Source organism: Petaurus breviceps, unplaced genomic scaffold, assembly GCF_028583685.1.
Source record: "Petaurus breviceps papuanus isolate PSGF00001 unplaced genomic scaffold, PetGlider_PUasm1.0 84, whole genome shotgun sequence".
Lineage (NCBI taxonomy): Eukaryota > Metazoa > Chordata > Mammalia > Diprotodontia > Petauridae > Petaurus > Petaurus breviceps.
In genome coordinates, this window is record NW_027186645.1 from 3,686,395 (window position 1) to 3,705,829 (window position 19,435).

The 19,435-nt window shown below is 37.1% G+C and overlaps 1 protein-coding gene across 8 annotated transcripts in view; it reads right to left on the bottom strand.

The window, feature by feature from the left end:
* The window catches only part of NRCAM (neuronal cell adhesion molecule), a 319,224-nt gene extending 301,680 nt beyond the window's left edge, over positions 1 to 17,544 (bottom strand). For 4 of the 8 annotated variants that reach the window (XM_069107012.1, XM_069107014.1, XM_069107015.1 and 1 more), the window contains exon 1: positions 17,248 to 17,543. The gene's annotated coding sequence lies outside the window, so the exon portion shown is untranslated. Of the gene's footprint in view, positions 1 to 17,247 lie in introns of all 8 variants that reach the window. The other 4 variants (XM_069107017.1, XM_069107016.1, XM_069107011.1 and 1 more) reach the window with 3 other exon arrangements.
* Positions 17,545 to 19,435: the final 1,891 nt, after the last annotated feature.

The following is a 19,435-nucleotide window of genomic DNA, read 5'->3' on the forward strand; positions in this document are numbered from 1 at the left end:
AGAAGCAGAACAGGGGCTAGAACTTGGGTGTTGTGAGCCATCATGTTCTGATGTTTGCTCTAATGATGGACAATGGTCCATCAGAACTCTGAAACAGAATGTTTGCAACTGTTGTTGACTAAAAGACTGGCTTCTCACTCAGTATGTCTATGCCTTATCAGTAATTATAATTCTTATTATTTAACATTATATTCTATAAAATTTTCTCAGACCTTTGTGTCCACAGGGAGAAATCATAAGTAAATTGGAATGCAGAGCCAAAAGGAAAAAAAAAAGACATCAAAGAAAAAAATTATTGCCAAGGAAAAGTAAATTTCCAAATCATTTACATATTATAAGTAACTTTAAGGGGGATAAATTATAACATTTTTACATTTGAAAATCTGTTCATGGAATTCAGTCCCCTATACCTACAGGCAATCTATCATCAGCTAAAATAATTCTTTATTTGAATGTGGCTTTACTCCAAGTACCCCATAAATCAAGGTTATAGATATGGTCACTACCCTAAGAGAGCTTATAGTCTAAGACAGCTAATATTGATGCAGCCAGACAGATAAAGGATTTGTGGACAACTGAACAAATAAAATTAACTTCTAGTTGTATTTATTATAGATATTGTCATTCATTCAAGTTAATTAAAAGCTCTTGGCTATGCTGGCTCCTTACAAAGCCTAGTGCTGTCTTGAAAAACCAGCTGCAAAATATCCTCACAATATAGTTCCTAGTCTTGTTACACACATCACACACACACACACGTCACACACACTTGTCACACATTCAGACTTAAACTTCCCTAAATTGAAATCCAAGGCATTACTTTCCTTAATATGAATAATATGAGTAAATATTGTGCTTAAAAGTTGAACAAAAGCTTTGGAATTAACAATGTGCAGTAAGTACTTCTGAAGAGATATTGTATTCTCATTGGGTTATTGGTTAGGAGGGTGGAAGGTAAGAGTGGATAATGGTTCTACCAAAAAAGACAGAAGAGTCTGTGCCAACATACTGAAAACAAGCTGCTGCATGGTTAAATTACCAATTTGATACATGTCCATAATCATTGACAGAAATAAATTAAATGCCTTTCTAGACAATCATTCAAAAGACAGCAGAAAGGAGACAGTCCAAAACTACTGATGTACATAAAACATTGACACATTACAAAACATTCCTTTGTTGAGTCTAACTTTCAATGTATGATTTTGCACTTTGGGGAAAAAGGGGAAAGAGAAGTAAGAGGAGAGTGGAACCATTGATTTGATGCATATAGGGAACTCCAGGAGAGGAAATTCCCTCCACCAATGAGGATCAGGAACTATTCTGCAATTGAGGGTCCAAGGTGCCTGGGTGCACTGAGAGGTGATTAAACTTGCTTAGGGTCACACAGCCAATATGGGTAAGAAGATGAACTTTAACCCAGTTCTTTCTGACTCAAAGGCTGCCTGCTGCCTCTCACCATCTGCTTAGGTGTTTAAAACATGTTTGTTGACATTAAACTGATTGTTTACATTTGGGGACTGCTGATAGTTATCAGAAGTGGGTCAACTGTCACCTTCCCTTTTGATTTAAACATGCTGAAAATCCAAGATGGATTTTTATCATTCTTTCTCTCTCTTTCTCTGTGTGTGTGTTTGTGTTTGTGTGTGCATGTGTGTGTGTGTGTGTGTGTATCACTGTGTACACATGGAGGCTGATAGTAACAGTCGGATTTTGTAAAGTGGCTCATCTTCAAAGTAGAAAACAGCTATATAAATGCAAAGTTATAATAATGATATGATATATAAATGCAAAGTTGCATGTTTGCAACCTATGAACATCCCTCTAGAGAATCTTGTGCTACCCTTTTATGTTGGAGCCGTTTTAGTGCATACCAACTGTAGGCTAGATGGATTTAATCTATTTCAATATTTTCATGGTTTATTTGCTCTTTGGGTTTCTAGTTGGTCATAGCAGACACAACAAATTAGCATGTGTCCCCTTGAAAAATCAGTAAAGGATGATGTTTGAAATAAAATACAATCAGCTTTTTCTAAGACCTTTTAAATGACATTGACTGTAACTGAAAAATAGTACTTACCTCCTTTATATCCTTTCTCTATATTGTCAATATAGTTTGACTTTTTTTAGCCTACTATTTTTTGCAAGCTAAAAAAATAGAGATTTAGCTTTTTAAAAAAAAATCCTACTATCATATTAGTATCAAGGATATTGTAATATAAATCCGCTTCCCTTAAATTCACAAATATTAATATGGTTACTACCAAGGAACTCAAATACAAGTTAAGATTTTTTTGGTAAATTATTAAAGTAAATGATATGACATAAGAAATTTTTTTATAACAACATAGTTTTTTTAACATTCTTTTTTTATTTGAAATTTTCTCCCTTCCTCAAACCCCTCCTCCACCCATTGAAAAGGCAAGCAATAAACTATGCATTATATATGTGAAGTAAACAGCACAGAATTATATTTTTCTATTGCATTCATGTTTATTATAAGTAATTTTCATTCATATCCCTGTGAAATAGTATTGGGAAGCAAGGGAAGAATTACATGTTTGTAATCTCCATTTTACAGTCTAGTAAAACTTAGACAGAATGATAATAATAGCTATTTCACTTTTTATTTATATATCTTTATATATTTAAATATATGTATTTATTCATACAACACTTTAAGGTTTGCCAAGCACTTTACATATGTTAAATCATTTGATCCTTTCAAGAGCTCTGTTAAGTATGTGCCATTATTATTCCCATTCTTCAGATGACAAAACTGAGCCTGAGAGAGTTAAGAGATTTGCTTGCAATCACATAGCTAGTAAATATCTGAAGTGGGATCTGAACTCAGGTCTTCCTGACTCCAAGTCTAGTGTCCCATAGCTACCTGTACATAAAGAGATTAGATAACTTTTCTAACATTAAATGTGATGAAACCCAGTCCAGGATCCTATTCAGTCAATCTAACTAGCTTTTATTAAGTCTTTCATAGTTTAATTTCTGCTTGGTAAGATCGCTATTTAATGGTAAGGGAAATTTCCTCTAAGCATGTATAAGTTTGACACAGCTGCCTATGACATAATCAGTATTTAACCAATTATCCAGCTGAGAAAAGGACAAATTGGTCTTTTTGGACATACTGATAGAAGGTAGCAGCTACCCTGGTATTCTCCTATATGGTCAACAATGGGTATTCCTTGAGAAACTACCTTAAAAGGAAAAAGAAATTCCTTTTAAAAGCCTGATCATTCAATATTCTAAGATTAGTTTTATATGCCAGCTTTTTGTACATCATACTATGTTCAACATTACCTATTCCTTTCAATTCACATATTTGGAAATGGCTTCAGAAAGTGCTTAATTCATCATCTTCAAATGGATTTCCAGAATAAAAAATGACAATCAGTAGAGCTTCATACAATGGTGAGAGTATGAAAGATTTATGTCAAACTTGAATCATATGTTACCTCAAAAGGCTGAGATTATAGAGTTTTTTATAAGATGAAACACCAGTGGCACACTTTCTAGCTACGAAGATAATACTGATAGAATCTGAGCTGGATAATTTAATTTGCCTCCCAAATTTAGAACCAGGAAGTGAGTTACAATGCTTGAGAATTGAGTTTATTAAGTTACAATTTTTTCATTTCCTGTTGTCTGGGTCTGCTTTTTCATTCCAGTACTAGATACACATAAATGGTTAATAACAAAATTTCTCAGTTTTCAACACTAGTTTTTAAAGATTAGGTTATCTTGTTTTAACTCAATAATGTTATTTTCATCCACAACTTGTCCATACGATAGATTTTCAGACTTTTTCTATACACAAAAGCCTTTAAAATAATAGAAAAATCAAAGTCAACATTCTATAAATGATAACTGCATTATGAGAAAGGGGAGAAGGTGTCTAGCTTTCTTCCTTTATCCAATAAGAATTTTTCAAGTGCTACTATATGCAAGGGATACAAAGACAAAATGAAAAATAGTCTCTGCCATCAAGGAACATATATTCAATTCTGGGGATACACCAGTTACATGAAGAAGTACAAGACAACTTAACCCCAATTACGCTCCAAAAAGCAAAAGAAGAAGAAGGAAGAAGAAGAAGGAGGAGGAGGAGGAGGAAGAGGAGGAGGAGGAGAAGGAGGAGAAGAAGAAGAAGAAGAAGAAGAAGAAGAAGAAGAAGAAGAAGAAGAAGAAGAAGAAGAAGAAGAAGAAGAAGAAGAAGAAGAAGAAGAAGAAGAAGAAGAAGAAGAAGAAGAAGAAGAAAGAAAATTTCATGAGGGAGACAGCACCAATAACCAACAGCATCAGGAAAGGCTTCATAGTGGACTTGGCATTTAAGTGAATCCTTGAAAGAAGCTACAGATTCTGAGGCAGAGATGAGTAGGCAATGCATGAGTAGGGTGAAGAGGCATGTAATGCTGAGTTTGGGGAACAGCAAGGAGGCCATTTTGACCGGCATTGAAAGATAATATAGTCAGACTGTGAAAGGGCTTTAAATACCAAACTCCCCTTTACTCCCCCACTATCTTTTGCCAGCTACTTTGCCATGCTGGGAAAAAAAAAAGATAATGCTCAGGAGCATGTAATCCCTTAGGCTCTAGAATTCCTAATCTGGAACCCAATGGTCCTGATTGGTAAGTTCCTCATAGACCATCCAATATTAAGCTGACCCTAGATATTGCTTCACTTTACTTTGTAGCCATCTTCTCAGCTCTGCATTTCTGTTGTACTCTCCCTCAAATCTGATTTTCAAGTTCTGGAACCATAATCAGAGGAATACTGCTATTGCTATTGGAAACCATATTTCAGTCTTCTCCTCTATGGTTTCACTCACTATCCTGAAATTTTCCATACCAAAATACCCCTCCCTCTCCAACTCTTTCCTACATGTTGTCTCTCCCTTTTATAAAGTTAGCTCTTTGAGGACAAGCACTATCTCCAATTTTGTCTTTGAATCCCCAGAACTTGGGATGAAACCTAGCATGGAGAAAGCACTTAATAAATACTTTTTCATTCATTCATTCAAGTTGAGGGGTTTCAATTTTATTTTAGAGGCATTAGGGAATCATTTAAAATTTTTGAGCAGAGAAATGACATGATTGGATCCCAGTTTTAGGGAAATTATTTCAGCACTGTATGGAGGATAGATGGGAGAGAGAAAACATTGGATTCAGGGAGAATAATTGGGAAGTTATTAAAATGATCCAGGTGATAGGTGACAAGGGCCAACTCAGGTGGTTGTAATGTGAGTGGAGAACAAAATGAATAGATGCAGGAAATGTTGTAAATGTAGAAATGGCAATACTTCACAGCTGATTTGGCCTGGGGACAGAGGTGAGGGGTAGGAAAGGGTCAAGGATGATTGCTAGTTTACAAACCTAGGGACTGAAAGAATGGTACTATCTTTGACAAAAAAAATAGAAAGGTTAAGAGGAGGAATGGGATTAAGGGGAAAGATAATGAGTTTAGTTTTGGACATGTTGATCCAAAATTCCTCTAGGAGATCCAAATGGAAGTCTTCAACTAGCAACTGGAGAAATAAGATGGAGTGTAGGAGTGAGAATTGAAATGTATATGTTGATTTGGGAGTCATTTGTATAGAGATGGTAATTGAACCCAGGGCAGTTCACAAGATTAGAAAGTAAGAGGGTATAGACAGATGAGAAAAGAACACACAAGAGAACTGTTTGAAAGAAGAACATGGATGATGATCTAGCGAAGCTAACTGAAAAGGAGTGGTCCAAGAGGTAGAAGGAAAAGCAGAAGAGAGGAATGTCAACAAAAGCCAAGGGAGAAGAGAATAGTCAATAACATCAAATAATACAGAGGGGTCAGAAATGATGAAGACTGAGAAAAGACCATCAGATTTAACAATTAAAATATCACTGGTTACCTTTGAGAGAGTAGTTACAATAGAGGGTTGGCACCAGAAGGCAGATTACAAAGAAGTGAGAAACAAAAGGGAGTTCAGAAAGCAGAAGCAATGAATATATCTAGTTTTCTTTTTAAAGGTTTTATTAATGCTCTTATTTATATATCACTGTCACTTCCCAATGACCACCAACTCCAAAAGAACTTTCCCTTACTCCCAAAGTATTACAGTCAAGCAAAACAAACCAATATAATTTGCCATGTTTAGAAATGTTTGCCTCATTTTGCACCTACTGTCTACCATATCTCCAAGAAGGGTGAGTGGCATGCATTGCCACCAGCCCTCTAAAGTCACAGTTGGTCACCAAAATGATCAGAATTTTGAATTTTTTTTGACTGTTGTGTTCTTTTACATCATTTTAGTTATTGTACAGATTTTTCTTCCAGTTCTACTTACTTTGCTGTATATCACTTAATGTCATCCCAAGTTTCCATCTATTCTACATATTCATCACTTCTGTTAATAAAGTAATATCCACTTGCTTCCATATGCTAAAATTTGTTCAGCAATTCCTCAATTAATGGTCATATATTTTTCTTCAAAACCTTTGCTACTTCAAAAGGTATTTATAGATATTTTTGTGAATACTGTATAGGGAACTTTCCTTCTATCTGTTACTTCCTTAGGGTATATGAGTAGTAGTGGTATTGCTGTGTAAATTACTTTTTCTAGGAGTAATTTAAATACCCTTTCTTGATCTAGGTACCCTTTTTAAGCCTTGCTGCCTTTCCTTTTATGTGTTATTATTTTACAGGATTATTATATTACTGTATTATTTTATTTTAACATGTCAAGTTACTTCAGTGATCTAGATTGTCCATAACTCACATTACCCACCTGAGTCCCACCAACTAAGTCATTCATGCTCTTTGATATTCATTCTACCCCCATCTGGTAAATGAAGCTAACCATGAGCTCACTCATTCCCTGCTGCTTAATGAATCACCTTCTTAGTTCAAATAATCCCATCCAAACTGGATCTAGTTTGTCTTGCCCTATTTTCTACATCAGGATAGCTGTTTCTAGAAGCATATGGAGCCAAGGAGTTATTCAGCTGCCAAATATCACCTATTAAAATGCATGTTACATTGGTTGAAACATTCAAGCTGTGAATGTATTCTTTGTGACTATATATGTTCCATGAGATGAATCAAAACATTAAATTCTAGTCAATTTGCTTCATTTTTGCTTGGTGGTTACTAAAAATTTGCCCCCAATTTTTTAGTTTTATTTATTTTAATATTTTTATTATTACTATGGTTTTTTTATTTTCCTAAATAAAAAGCAGAAATATTAGCTTGAAAATATCAGCTCCATATGCAAATTTATTTTTTTTACTATTCTTACTTGCACAAACATCAGCACACAAAAGCTACTACTTCATAAAGTCAGTTAAATTGTTAAAAGGAGAAGCAAAATATGGTCATTAGAAATAACTCTTCCTCTTTATCAGTTCAGGGCTTCCACCTAGGGCTTTATAAATTGTAGGTGTGATTCCAAATTAATCTTAATTGCATTTTATTTGGATTCAACCTTTTATATCCTATACTTCAAAAATCAAATGGTTGTTTTGCAAATTTCATTTTTGCACACCTGAAATATTCCAAATAGAAATACTACATACAGCATATCTGGGTCCTTCAAGTACAATGAAGGCATTCTGCATGCCTCAGTGAAACCTTAAATGGATGTTCATAATTTTGAACATTAAAAAAAATAAAATCAAAAGAACACTGAGATGTGTTTTACAAATACTCATTCAGGAAAAAACACAGGATGTTCATTTTCTGGGACAGATTTAACTGATCTGCCACCCATCAAAATAATTTTTAGAAAAAATCAAAACTCTTTCAAAGAATCTTAGCACAAAATCTGGATGAGCACTTCTGTATTTATTCACAAGTGACTAGAGAGGACAGTGGTAAAATGGTCAAATAGAATATTTGCAATGCAATTAAACTAGACAAATTTGAATATATGCCAGCTGTAGGGTCCTATCTTTAACTCACACAATTCAAGATCTTAATGTGTCATGTAGTACCAAAATTTACTATCTATGATTTTTAAAAATCCTGTCCAGTAACTAGATGTTTATCGAGCATCTAAGTTGGGCACTTTGGATATGGCATCCAGCTCCATCTACGTTGTTCCAACACCATCTGTCACTTAAGCCTCCGCAGATACAAAAATTTCAATTCAAATGAATCAACTCGGCACTCAAACTAAGCTATAATTCAAATTTCGACATGAGGCTTGAATTCCTTTTCAGTGTTCTTCAACTTTGACCCAGCACTACCCCCTCCTTCGCTGAAAAGGGCGAAGACAACAGCCCAGCAAGTGGGACAGGCAAAACAGAGCTCCTTTGTTGAAGACTTTGCTTTCAGTTTTCTATTGAGGTAAATAACTGAAAAGCCTATCCAGACTTCAGAAGAAAGCAAGATAACTAACAAGCAACTCTCTCCCTCCAAAGAACTAGAAACACTAGGCTGCAACTTTGCTCCAAGTCCATTTTTACCTGAAGACATAAGCACTGAAAGAGTTGTACATTTTTCACCTTCAAAAGACAATTCGCAAGTTATTATGTGTTTTAAATGTATAAATCTGTGGAAAGAATTCTGAAAGTATATAAAATGCATTGTTTGTCTTAAAAATGAAAATGTGTTAAAATATTCACGACATACTGAATCCATATACTGAATTTTTTGAATGCTCTCAGCCCACTTGGGAAAGATTAATTAAATTCATTGTATGTTATACAGTGGATGACCTCCTACAGGATTCCCTCTAATTACATTGGGTGTATATTTTTCCAGGTTATCTTACATTGTTTTCAATATACCATTCAAAGAATTTTACATGTATAATGATGCATCAGCCATCACCTCTTTAATGATCATTCTATACTTTGAATTATGGGATATGATAACAATAATCATTAGAGTTTACTAATTTTGGCTTTATTACTTGCTGTATTTCAGACAGGGAGTAAAGGAATTCACTGCACTAGATTTTTTTAAGCCCCAAATCGCCTTGTTTTCTGATTTGGAATTCCAATCCTAAAGACCAGTAAAATAGATCAATTAGGTTAACACCACATTTCTTTTATTAATTCATCTAAGCAATTATAACTGGGTAGCAGGGGGTTATGCTGTCATCTTTGAAGATTCAATTGTAGGTAAAAATGCCTCCAACACAATGGTATTGTACCTCACAATGCCAGCACAATCCTTAATATCCAACCTCATGATATTTCAGTCTGTTTTCAGAAATAAAACCATATTCTTCTTTTTCTCTGACTATATAAATTTTTTTTAAACAATGGGAATAGTTTTTCTCCCCCACACTCCCAATTTAACAACTTTTCTTATGGTAAAAAGTTGTTTATATATACACATACATCACATACACTGGATGTATTTATGGAAAATATTCCTTTAAATGGCAAGTTTCTGTTCTGAGATAAGCTAGTTTATAGGCCATTCTTCCCACAAAGGTTATGCTATTCATTTATATTTGATGAGGAGGAAGAGGACAAGAATAATAATAATAGGGATAAGGATAGAGACTGGGTCTAGGATTTCATTGTTTTAGGGACCTTCTGGTGAACTTCTAATGCAGGTCTTTCACATTCTATTCAATTTAGTGGCTTTAGAGATTTTCCTTAGAGAACTGAGACATTAAGGGACTCATTCATGGTTGCATAGCCGGTATACTTCAGAAACAAAACCTGAATCCAGATTTTATTGTCTTAGAAGTCAATTTTCAAAACAATATGCCCTCCTTCCTCTAATAGTATTAGCTATTATTAATATTAATACCCTAATACAGTGGTATCAAATTCAGATAGGAATGGGACCACCAAACCATATATAAAGATCTCTGGGTACGTACTGACTCAGAAAACCACACGTTAACATTATCTATATTCTATTGTATTTTTATTTATTTTGTTAAATATTTCCCAATTATATTTTAATCTGCTTAGGGCAGCACAGTATTTGGTACCTCTGCTATAGCATACAATTCTATACAACTGAAAAAATATTATATGAATAATATAACTATAATATAATGATATTGTAAGAATTGAATATTGCTATAATTAGTAATTATATTAACACTATAATGGCTCTCAAAATTAAGCAAATAGCTGGTGAAATTGACAGAGAATTATATTTCAAGGCAGAGAACCTAAATATAAATTTCATCTGCACTACTCACTACTTGTATGAGCTTAGAAAATCACTTAACCTCTCTGGATCTCAGCTTTTTCATCTTAAGATGATGGAGACCATTTACCAGATGACCCCTAAGGTTCCTTCTATTTCTAAGTTTATGATCTTAAGGACTTACCTGTGAATCATTTGTAAAGAGTACATGACATTTTAATTAGAATTTTTTTAAAATTATATATGTGTATGATTAATGCCCATACTTGCCTTCTCTAACCCTTTAACTTGAAAAGTCTTCTAGGTTTTTTTTAAAACAATACAAGTTCACAAAACAGAAAGTATGTTTGCATTCACATTTCTTCTTCTCCACATTTTAAGAAAAAAATAAGAAAAGTTTCTGTCAATGTGCCTTTTATACTTTATTGTGCTTTGAAATCATAATTGCTATGACCAATAGTAACTTCTCTAAATGGAAATAACTTTGTTCTTGCTCTTGTAAACTGAATGCCTTAGGGTGGAGAAGAGATGCATGATGAGCTTGAGTTCCATTCGCTGGAATAGCACCATTGGAATTACTATCCTAAGACTGAGAGAATTTTTGGGTAGGGAACACAATGAGCTAGAGTGTTTGGCTTTTGCAGACCTGGCTGCAAGAACATCTACCAAAGTGGTAGCTCCAGGTACAGCAGCATTCACAGACAGGGGTTCAAGTTTGCAAACTCTAGCACAAATGCAGTTAGAAAGAGTGAAAAACCCTTAAAGTCAGAGTTGGACACTGAACTTTGAAGGCTGGGTTCCAGCAAGCTGGGCTTCCACTCTCTTAAACTAAGAGAAAGGCTGGAATGGACTGATATTGCTGGCACTGGTCACTCCTTAGGATCAATGAGATAGTTCTAAAGCAGAGGTATCAAAAACAAGTTGCATGTGAACACTCCTAAGTGTAGCCCAAACTAGATTAAAATTTAATTGAGAAATATTTAACAAAACAAATAAAAATAAAACAGATATTACATATTAAAACTAAGCCAAGAGGCAATCTGCAGGGATGTTTGCATATGGTTTAGCAGCACCAGTCTCTATTTGAGTTTGATATAACTGTAGTAAAGGTTTAGGTCCCTCCTTGATGATCATCACTGGTGATTGCTTTCTACATAGTTTTTCTACTTCGTTAAGTTGTATCTATTCCCTGATTTTTGTTTCTTTTAAATTATGATCAGTCATAAATGTTCTATGACTCATTTCTGCTAATTAATTAGGTTCAGGAGAGCATGTGAAGGAGGGTGCCAGTGACCAGGTTGGTATATAAAGAACTAAAGCAGGTCAGAGGTTTAAACCTCTGCCCAAAACATTAGGATTTTCCTACCTGAGGGCTAAACCAATTGTGAGAGAATTTTATTGTTTTGATTTAATTAGTAACTTTTATAAGCACCTAAATAGTTCAGATAGACAAACCACATGACTTGTGACCATGCAGCCCCTTAGCTAATGGAGTTATTGATGAACCAGATTCAGGTGACTTAAGTAGTTGTATTAAACTCAAATAGATATAAGGGCCACTAAATTTTATGTAAGGATCCCCATGAGATACATTTTTTACTTAGAAAACCACACATTAATATTGCTTATGTTTTATTGTGTTTTTATTTATTTAAAAACAAATTTTTCTAATTGCATTTTTAATCTAGTTCCAGTTGTGGTGCTGTTGTGGGCCACTTGTGACCCATGGCGCGTGTGTGTGTGTGTGTGTGTGTGTGTGTATGTTTGTCACCTCTGGTATAAAGCATAGGCATCTCATGGAAGCTCTGTCACCCAAGGTGAAGGGGTAGAGGAGAGGTAAGGACTAAGGGAAGGTAATGTTTCCAGGGTCTCTCTAGGAGAGGAGAAAGATGTTGTCTGGAAAGAGCCTGCAGCTAGGTAGTATAGTACATAGGGCCCAGAATCAGGAATACTTGAATTCAAATCTGCCATCTAGGCAATCACTAGCTGTGTGACCTTGGGCAAGTAATTTAATCTCTGTCTGCCTCAATTTCCACAATTGTAAAATGAAGTTAATAACAGCACCTACCTCACAAGGATGTTGTGAGGTTCAAATGAGATAATATTTGTAAAGAACTTTGTACAGTGCCTAGTATTTAAATGCTTGTTCCCTTCCCCTTCCTCTCTACCTGAATTCATAAGATTAGACAGAAAGGGAGAGAGAGAGAGATTATACTCTATTGTATTTTTATTTATTTTGTTCAATATTTCCCAATTACATTTAAAGAGAGAGAGAGAGACAGACAGAGAGAGAGAGAGAGACAGAGAGACAGAGAGACAGAGAGTGTGTGTGTCAGTACGTTTTTTTTTCTCTTGCTTTCCACCCCAACCCAACAAATCTTGCAAGATAGTAAGATTTACTGCTTACAGAACTGATAGGGTTAAATTAAAGAAGTGACTTGCTATTTGCCACTAGACTCATTATCTCTAATTCCCTATGCTTAACTATGAGTTTAGAGTAAGGAGCTCTCAAGACTCCTACTGTAGGAATAAGTATAAGTAGTGACCTAGGGCTCAAACAGTAGTGTAATCCCTCTTCCTGAATGGTGCTTAAAATTAAGCTCCAAACCTGAAACTTGAAAGGAAAGGAAATCCTAAACATAAAGAGTAATTTCCAGTTGCTTACAAATCACCTTTCTTTCCCTCAAACACACCATTGCAGCCTTGCCAAATTAAAGGGGACATGGTAGGAGAATCTTTATTCCAATTTACTTTGTTCTTAATTTCTGTGTGTTATTCTGTAGTAAATGAGGGTGAGAACCTTAAGTTTACAAAAGTTGATGAAAATAGGACCCCAATGTTGGCATAATCTCTTACATTCCTTTTTTGAATGGAAGTATCAGAAGTCAGGGGAGATAGTCATGAAGTGGACAAATAAGCAAAATTATAAATAAATTTGGGAATGATTTTTCATGGACTTGATGAAATGTTTCCATATAAACTAAACTCCCTTGTTATATGTAATATATTAAATTTCTAAAGTGAGATTTATGCTCAATTTTTCAGAAACATATTTATGGCATAAAGTAATACATCCATCTGTGGATGTGTTTTATTTTTACTCAAAAAATTGAAATACCTGTGTACCTGTAGCTTTGCTTAGTTAATTACATTTCATTAATATATAATGATATTAAATCATTTAAAGATCTCCTCACATGAAAACTTTGAAGTACTCATAGGCCAACAGCTGATTTCCAATAAAGCTATAAATTGAAAATCCAAACTGGAATCATTGGTATCTATTCAAAACTCTATTGGCTATTTTTCTTAAGCATGCAAGCTTGTTTTTTTTTTAATGAATCAGTATCTTGGAACAAAATATATTTAAATATTAAGGTTATTTTTAATGTAACATATGATGGTGGAATTCTTCAATAATAAGAATGGCATAGTGGAAAGATCTATGAAACAGTCATACAGTTCCATGTCAGCCTCTTAACATTGTCTTTTTTTTTTTTGAGGGGGAAGGCAGGACAATTGGGGTTGTGATTTGCTTAAGGTCACGTGGCTAGTTAATATTAAGTGTCTGAGGTTTAACTTGAACTCAGGTCCTCCTGACTTTAGGGCCAGTGCTCTATTCACTGTGCCACCTAGCGGACACTCAATCTTGTCTTTTAGCCTCACTTGGGATCTCAGTTTTCTTCTCGACTATATAAACAAATTGAATTAAGATGATATTTATGATCTCTTTCCATTCTCCTCATCCTAATATTTCATGATTCTCTGAAATGTTAAAAAGTTTTTCTGTAATGAAAATCACATTTTAAGAATTTAAATTTTGAAGAAAATTGTATCCAACTACAAAGCAAGATTTTAAAATATAGAAGACAAAGATGAAAAGTTATCCTCAAGCTATTCCAAATTCTCATTTGGAAATGTTTTCAGAAAAGATATAGCACATTTTAAACTCTTCCAAATCTACTTATATATTAAGAAACTTAGTAAATGCATATTAGACTCCCCTAAATATTTGATGGATCAAGAGATTTACTAATATTCCAAGTTAATTTATAGTTTAAATTGGAGTCCTAATTGAACTCAAGGTCAGGCTTCAAAAATAATTTTCCTATTAAACAAAAACAAACAAACAAAAACTATTGCGGAGAGAGGAACACAATGGCTTCACTAAATGAAACTTTTCTCTTTCTTGTAAAATACTTATTAGCAAACACAACTATCTTATCCTAAACTTTAAAAAAAAATCTCTCCCTCTTATTATTTCACCTGGAAACACTAATCAAAACTCTAATTCTAGTAAGGGAAAGGGTTTGGCAACTGAATCATAGAATTAGAACTGAAGAAGCTGAAAGGCCATCTAGTTCCACATTTAGTTTAAAGACGAGAAAATATGTTCCAGAGGTGAAATGTATTGCTCAAGATTATCCATGGAGTACACTGCAGAGGTGACATTCCTCTGATTCCAGATCTAGGGGTTCTCTCTCCAATGCACCTAGTTAGTGTATAAGGTGTAAAAAAAAGGAGCAGTTATACAATTCAATCCTGGAGGTGCTGGAGACAGCTTTAACATGCTCTCTGGGTAGCACTGTTAAATTTTCAACGGGAACTGAAATCCAAAAAGGCTGCAAGTCAGGGTTTGATTTATTGTTTTGCTTATTGTCTACAGTCTACACCCCAAGAAAGCAGCCAGCCAAACTCCCTAGTGAAGACCAAACCAGACTGAAATGCAATTGGGAAATGTTTAACAAAAAGAAATAAGAATGCAATACAACATAGATAATGTTAATTTGTGGTTTTTTAAGTCAACTTGTGGACCACAGGGATCCTTTTCTGTTTGAGTCTGACACCACAGACTTAGGAAAGTGATGGAGAAAATATTAGTGATGTAGAATAAACCTGAAAGTGTTTTCTTGCTTACTCCCCCCCCCAAAAAATTTACCAGCATACCTTGTAACAAACATTTATTGAGTCTCCTACTGCACCACTACTGCCTAATACTTTTGCTTATAAAGCTTGCTGATGTTGTATTTAAACTTTCTTAGTAATGCTTTCATGTGTTTCGTCACCCTAAATAACTTCTTGGACAGTTCTTTCAGAAAAGGGGCTTACTTAATATGTAGAGTTTCCATAAGATTAGGAGGTAAAAATGAACTCATCAATCTGCCTATCCTTTTCAGTAGTTAAAGAGGGTTTTATTTAGCAATGTATATGCAATATTCTAATAATGAAATTTTATTCCCAGTAAATTTCAGACCATGCTTAAAAAGTCCGGGCTGCTTCATTTGCTTAATATGAGTTTCCTCTCCAGATTTCTAAGTAAAATTCAAGGTTTTGTGTGCCTCCTGGGGCAGAACTCATGTCTCTTGCCCCTGCAATACAGCTTGTGTTTACTCAGCGCTCTCCCATAAATGCTGGCTTGGGCGTACCCCAGCTCTCCAAGCTCCCACAGCTTTAGATCATGGAAAAGGATGTTTCCTGGTTCAGCAAAGACAGCTCCTTGCTCTGTGGCATGTGGTGCTTGTTCTAAAGAGGAGCTGGAGAAGACGGGAGGGGCGAGAGTGGGAAAGAGCAGTACCCGCCTGCTTTCCAGTCTTCCTTCTCTGCCTGCCCCTACGTATTGGCAACCAGCCTTAGTGGTTCTGTGAGAAAATGCCTCCTTCGGGAGCTAAGAAGGAAGAGGAGGGTTTGGAGAGCGAGCCCGAGGGACCCAGGAGCTTTCAACAAAGGTCAAGCTCCCCATGACCACTCGGCCTATACGGTATCATGATTTTCTTGTCAACGTTCATGACTCTGGGGGAAATGGCGACTTCCCTTCTAACCCAAAGGGCAGCAAATCCCCTGCCCATCCCCATAAATGAAAAGGGAAGAGGCGAGCCGCTGCAGTGCAGCCCAGGGACTCTCGGTTTTGAGTTGCAGCGCCCCCGGAGTGGAGAGAGACTAGGCAAGGAGCTGGACACAGGAGGTTGGGAGCTGGACACAGCGGGCGACAGCAGCGCCGGGGTGCTGCCCAGATGGTGCCCCTCGAAGGGAGGGTAAATGAAGCAAATCACAGACTAGCTCAGAAACAGGATTCCTGCCTGGGGCAGTTAGTTACGAGACCACTCCATGAAAGCGTCAGGCACCAAAGGGACTCTTTAAATTCGGCTCCAAGCCTCTGCACCGGGCTTTGGCTGGTCATTAACTCTTAATGAGAGGGTGGGAGTGGAGAGACGCTCGCTCTCCCACTACCACCGGAGGCACTGGCACCTGTAGTGCTAAGCCTTCCTCCTCCAAGTCCTCAACTCTCTTTTCCTACCTCCACATCTCTAATAGCCACCCATTTCATGGACACCTAGAGTCAAAGAGGGAACCAAATCTTATACTTGTGGTTTAATGATCCGCACAGGTGGGAGAAAAACAATCATATTTCCGCAAACAATACACAGAACCATCTATGTGGAGGTAGACACATGCACATACACGCCCATGTACGCGCCACAACCGGCGTATTGGGGACTCCCCTTCCCTGCTGTCACACCTCGCCCCTGCTGTCCGTAAACCCCCAGTGACAAGATGCTTGCACCGCAGCAAGGAAATTCAACCTTTTTTTTTTACCCAAGAAATACATAGAAGGCTCTCTCTAGGTGATTCTTGGAGCTAGAAAGGCAGCGCTTTTTGTAGAGCGGAATAGAAGGCTGGATTTGGAAGTTCCCGGAGGACTGGCTGCAGAGTGTGGAAGACGGAGACTCTATGCCAACTGGGGGCTGCATTACAGTTCACGGATCGCCGTAGCGCCCCCTTCCTCACCGCCTCCGGCCCTCACTCCCAATCCCTTCCGTCTGCCAGCCGACTCCAGCTCAGCATGGATGGTTGCTATGGGGCCCTGGGATGGAAAAGGGAAGAGGGTGTCGACTTTCCTTGCCAGCTGCAGCCGGGAGCTGTGGCTGGCTCTTCTAGGCAAGCAGAAAGGTTTATTGAAACCCTAGGCGGGGAGGATGTCACTGTGACAGTCCAGAGGCTCTTCCACCTCCCTTCTATCTCCCACCAGCCTCTGCCACAGAGCAGGGGAAAGTGACACCGACAGACAGACGGACATGCAGACAAGAACACACACACTAACACACACACACAGACAGACACACACACACAGCTACTCACAGGTCTCTCCGCTGTCCCCACCCACGTCTTCTTCTGATTCTGGCTGAATAGCAGTTTGACTTGGGGTCTCTCTTTTTCTTTCTTGTTCTTTGCCTTTTTTTTCTGCTCCCAGAGACAGTTTCTGCCGCTCTCCTCCCAGAAGCCGGTGAGACTCCCACACGCTCCCCACAGCACAGCGCGTCTGGGACTGAAGTCTAGCCCCGGCACCCAGCGCGCGCGCGCCCGCCTGTCTGCCCGCGACCCGACAGATGATTCCGCACAGCGCCGGCGCGCGCCCCCGCCCGCCGGGCTCCCCTCCCTTTTCTGCTTCCCTGACGTTCGCCCCCTCCCCTTCTCCTTCCTCCTAGTGCCCCTCCCGCTGCTGCTACTGCTGCTGTTGTTACCTCTGCCTTCTCTTGCAGCTTTTCAAGGAGGAATGCGCTTTACTCACCTGAGTTCTAGGCACCAACTCCCAAACCACTTTTAGCTTCCAATGTGGGGGAGGACACTGAGGAGACAGGGGCTGGGATTTGGCTAAAAACGATGTGCAGGGAATGAGTGGTTTTAAAATGTCACACTGCTGTCGACTTGGGATTCTGTGGGCTTAGTGGTGGGTTTTTTTTTTTTTCCCTTCTCTAAAACATTTAATTTCTTAGACACACAGCAACTGACGTAGTTGGTGCTAGGTTTATCCTTTGGAAACTGTATTTTTTTCCCCGAAAGATATTCAAAGGCAGGACCAGAAAATGAATGCGATCCAGACTTGGTCAATCTTTAATTAAGAAGCACCTTAGTGTAGTAGTAAAGAGCTCTCTCTGGACGTCAGCTCTCAAGACCTGTTTTCAAACCTGTCGATGGGACTTGCTAATCTGCATGTTCCAGAGCAAGTCAGCTCACCTCTCAGTCTCAGTTACTTTCGTTGTAAAAGGGAGAGGAGGGGGATGATATCCTCTAAAGTCTTATGTTTTAAATTCACTTACTTCCAAATGTAAAGTCTTGTATCTGACAAATATTTGAGATGTAAAACAGTATTTTCCTAAAACACTGTTCCATACCTATGATTTATTGTTATTGGGAGCAATCAGTAAGGGAATCACCTACCAATAAAAAATCAGCAACTATTCTATAACTACTGTCTTAAAATTGCTGTAGGCATTAAGACGTTCATTGAATTTCTCAAGGTCATTCATCAAATAGTGTCAGAGAAAGAACTTGAACCCCGACCTTCCTAATTTTGAAACTGTATTTTATGGAACAGATTATACGTTTGGGAACTTTCCCTGCCTCACCATCCCCCTCCAAAAATGAAAAACAGAGATACAGGATTGTGTAGATTACCTTGACAATGCATACCCCTACATACTAAATATGGCTACTAAGAACAAATATCATTTATATAACCTTTATTTATATAGCATTTAAATAGCTTTTATATGGCACTTTAAGGTTTCCAAAGTGCTTTACATAAATTATATTATTTGTTCCTCACACCAACCCTATGAAATAGGTAATATTGTGATCCCTATTTTACAGATAAAAAAAAAACAGTAGTTAACTGAAATTGTTGGAGGAACTTCTTAAGAAGTTTATCCACTATGACACCTAGTTTCCTATTTCTCATTGAAAGGCACATTGAATCTTAGACTCATAAATTGGGTTTTGGGAGCCACTTCATCTAACCCAATCCTTATTTTTATGGGTGAGTTAACAAAGGCCCACAAAGTAACAAGCAGAAAGTGGTAAGGCAGAGTCAAGATATAATCTTAGGAACTCTGACATCATATTCTACGTTCTTTCTGATTTTCATTTTAGCAGGATTAAAAAGAGGCAGAAAGAGAGAGAAAATCAGGAAAAATCTCTTCAGGAGAGGAATTCAACTATGCTTTCCATCTTGACTAGCCTGTATACAAAAGCCAGATTAATACTTATATGTCTTTGTGATCTCATCAAGATTGATGTTCCAGCCTGTCATACAAATGCAACCCACCCAGTGTAAATCTTGTCCATGTTTTTCCATAAGCGCATTATAGGGATTCTGCCAAACATATTTTTGGCCTTCTGTGCTTTCTCTTGACCCCACTGGGATACCCATGAAGGACACAGTATTTACCAGTTATCCAATTTTTTTTGTCATATGACCAGACAATTTTCTTTTCCAATCAACCATTTACTTGATGACATAATTTACTCTGAGTCATTGTCGTTTATC